Source organism: Oryza brachyantha, chromosome 9 (genome assembly GCF_000231095.2).
Source record: "Oryza brachyantha chromosome 9, ObraRS2, whole genome shotgun sequence".
NCBI classification, from domain to species: domain Eukaryota; kingdom Viridiplantae; phylum Streptophyta; class Magnoliopsida; order Poales; family Poaceae; genus Oryza; species Oryza brachyantha.
This window is the reverse complement of record NC_023171.2, coordinates 4,744,827-4,748,334: the sequence shown is the minus strand read 5'-3', so window position 1 is coordinate 4,748,334 and position 3,508 is coordinate 4,744,827.

Sequence of the window (3,508 nt, the reverse complement as noted above, 5' to 3'; positions counted from 1 at the left end):
GTAATTAAGTAAAAATAGTCTCATCTATATCTTTTGTTTTTTTTGACAGTCTGATCGGCGGCATAGGAATGGCTTGACCGAAGTTAGCAAGGTTTCGTCAAGTTCTTTGGTAAGGTAATTTTTCATTCTACAAATAGTTTTTAGGATTTCACTTTTCCTGCCCTTCAGCAAACCGTTTGATCCTACCCATACAACGCAGTGTTAACTGACCTAATTAAGAAAAGAGTGAACTCCACCAGCGGTCTCTAAACTTGTGCGCATGTGTCATCTAGGTCCCTGAACTCTCAAAATACATTTTTGGGTTCCTAAACTTGTCCGGGGGTGTCATATAGGTCCAAACGAGCTTTGAAATTGTTCCTTTCAAATTCTATCCAAATTCCATATCCAATTTTTATTTGTACTACTTCCATCCAAACTCCGAAATCTCTATGTTCATCTTTTATCTAAATATGTCATAAATATCTCAAATTTTCTAAACCCGTGGTGAACATTTAAAACCCCGAGTTCATCAATTTCGCAATTTCGTCGATCTAGGAAAACTATTAATTCGCTTGTCGTCAAAACTCCATTGAAATTCCTAAGATATTTCTTATATTAGTTCGGGCGGAATATATCCAACCCAAGTCTTTTGTTGTCACCCTGTCATTTTTTTTTCCTTTGTCGTCGAAAGTACGACTCACATTCCCGAAATTCTCCTGTTCAAGGACGAATCTGTTCCATCGTCCGATTTTAGCCCGCTTAATTCTTCTTCTCGTGGCCGACCCATTTTTTTCCGGATCGGCTAAAACCAATGCATATTTTTTTTCTTTATTTCCTTTTTCCTATTATATTCAGCCCAAACTGGCCCCGACCAAGTCGATTTAACTAAGCTCAAGGCCGGCCCAGTCCAATCACTCCACCGACCTCAACTCTGTCTCTGTCTCTCACAAAGCCGAGCACCGCCTCAACCAGCGCTGCAGCCGACCTCGTCGTCGTCATCCTCTCGCTGCCACCCCGCTGTTCCGTCGTCAAAACGTACGCGTTGTTTATCTCGCTGCCGCATTCAGGATCCAAGCCAGCTGCCTTCCACTGCCCTTCTGCACCGCCTTTGCTCTCTGTATAAACTTCCCCTCTGTTCGTCATCTTGCCACCGCCTTGCACAAAAGCGAGCAGAAGCAAGTCAAACCAAACTGTCATCCATAGAAAAGTGGAAGCCCTTGATGCCTTCTATCTTTTCCCTAAGGACAAGGCACCGGCCATCGCTGAAATCGTCGTCGCCGACGTTGAAAGGCCGCTGGCTAAAGCATGACAGCCGACGCCGCCTCCACAAAATTCGTCGCATTCGTCGATTCTTTCAGCAAATTGAGGATCATATAGAAGAGAAGTTTATCGGGTCGTCGCAGGAGCTGATGTGGATCCAGATGGCTATGTTGAAGGCAAGTCATTAATCTACAAAGCAAGTTATTAATCTATCATTGATCAACTTGAGAACCTAAATAGAGAACCACCTAGTTATTTTATACATTATTTACTTGCGAAGTTATTTTGGCCTATAATTATTTTCAAATAATCTTGTTATATTAGTTATTGCCCGATACTTAATTTACTATCATTGCCAATACCATAAACTACCATATCATGTTAATATTGTAGGTTCTATATTTCATCAGATTAATATTGTAGTGTATAATACCACCAAAACCCTGTATAAAACATGTTTTAATATGAATCACTTGTTTAAAGTGATATGGAGGTTAATTCTAAGTAAAGATGATATTTTGAATAATTTTCTTATGCCATGTGAAGTGATATAATTGCGCCCATCCGCATGATCGAGATATTCGAAATTAGCGGATACTGCTCTAGTGAATTAATGATCTGCAGCCTATCTGTGAATACGGCAATATCGGTCTTAGGTGTGTACTGGCCACTGAGTATTGGTGAGAATTGTATGAGTAAGGGTACTACAGGTACCTAGGGCATTGTATATGACTAATGAAAGTCTGGAGGATCTGGTTTGTCTCCCAACGTCCATGAGGTCAGGAGGAGCTGATGTGCCTTTGAAGACGCTCAATAGTGGGTGAAAGTTGTGGCAGGGTTGGAACACACTCCCTCCATGTTCGGGACAGGGCCAATAGCCACAACATATCCTTTAACCCACTAGGTGGATTTTAGATGAGCTTGAGGCAATATTATGCTATGTTATCTATAGCCTAGCTAGCTGTGGATATTGTACGGGTAAAGCTGGGTAGACATTGCAGAGTCGTATAGTATCCAAATACGCCGTACTCCCGGTTAATGGAGATATGTCATAGGATGATTCCTATTCTCATGTTATGAGTAGCTTCATTTTATAATTAAAATGAGTACTTGGTAAATGTTGGGAATAATGGTGAGTTAATGCTGCTATTTTTTAAAATATCGTTTTATACTTTTTATGAATTAATGTTTATGAAAGTAGGGCAAAACTATTCATGATAGGCTTGTTATCGAACTCTACTCCTTTGTACTTCTTGCATGTATTATACTTGTTTATTTATGGTTATGACTTGTTGGTTACTTTTGTACTCATCCCTTACATAAAATATGGTCCAGAAGAACAGGTCTTCGTCAAGATTGCTCGTGTTAGGGTCGCTTCCTTCGCTCGAGCTTGCCTGTGGTGTTGTTGGGTCTTCTGCTTGCTGTCTGGTTGGTCTTTCCGAAAAGCTAGGCCGACGTGCTATATTTCCACTACAAAGTAAGTGTACTTCGCTGAGGTTATGCTTTTATACCTTTTCTATGCGCAACTGCATCCTGGGTAGTTGTGGCTTGTGGGATTCCTGTTTATTTCAGGTGTACCCTCAAAGAAGTGGTATCAGAGCCAAGGCTTAACCGTAGGATATGACCCTATAAGTATAGGTTGGATATCGTTAAGAATTGGATTTACATCTGATATTTTCAAAACTAATCAAAAGATTTGTGAAAATCATAAGAAATACTATTTTTTTTATTGTGTTCTCCCTCTTTCCTATGCATGCATCATGAGTTGATTTTAAAATTTTGACTTTCAGTTGTATCAAAACTGCGTGTTGTGTCTAGCTTCATAGATGTGTTGTTTACTGTAGGTATAACCAATGGTACCAAATTAAGTTGTTTGTGGTAGAGCTTAAGGAGTTTGGAGTTTAGTACGTTTGTCCGACCCGAGAACTTTTCTTTCGAAGGGTTGTCCAGTCATCGAAGTGTAGTTTGTTCTAAAAGAACCTGTGTGGTTTTCTTGGTACCATGGGTTACCCTTAGACGATTAGATTGTTTGTAAGTAGCCAGGACGCCTTGAAGGGTCGTTAGAGCTCTATGTATGCGACTTGTGCAAATTATTTTGGTATTTCAAGCTAAAAATATGTTAACAGGAGGACCCTTCTCATCTAAATCCGTTATTCGTCTATTTTCCTATCTTATTCTTTTCTTTTTCCATTCTCAATTCAAAGGAAAAATGTCCTTTCAATCTTTAGATTTTCTTAATGGCTGCAAACCGATATCATGTTAAACGGAA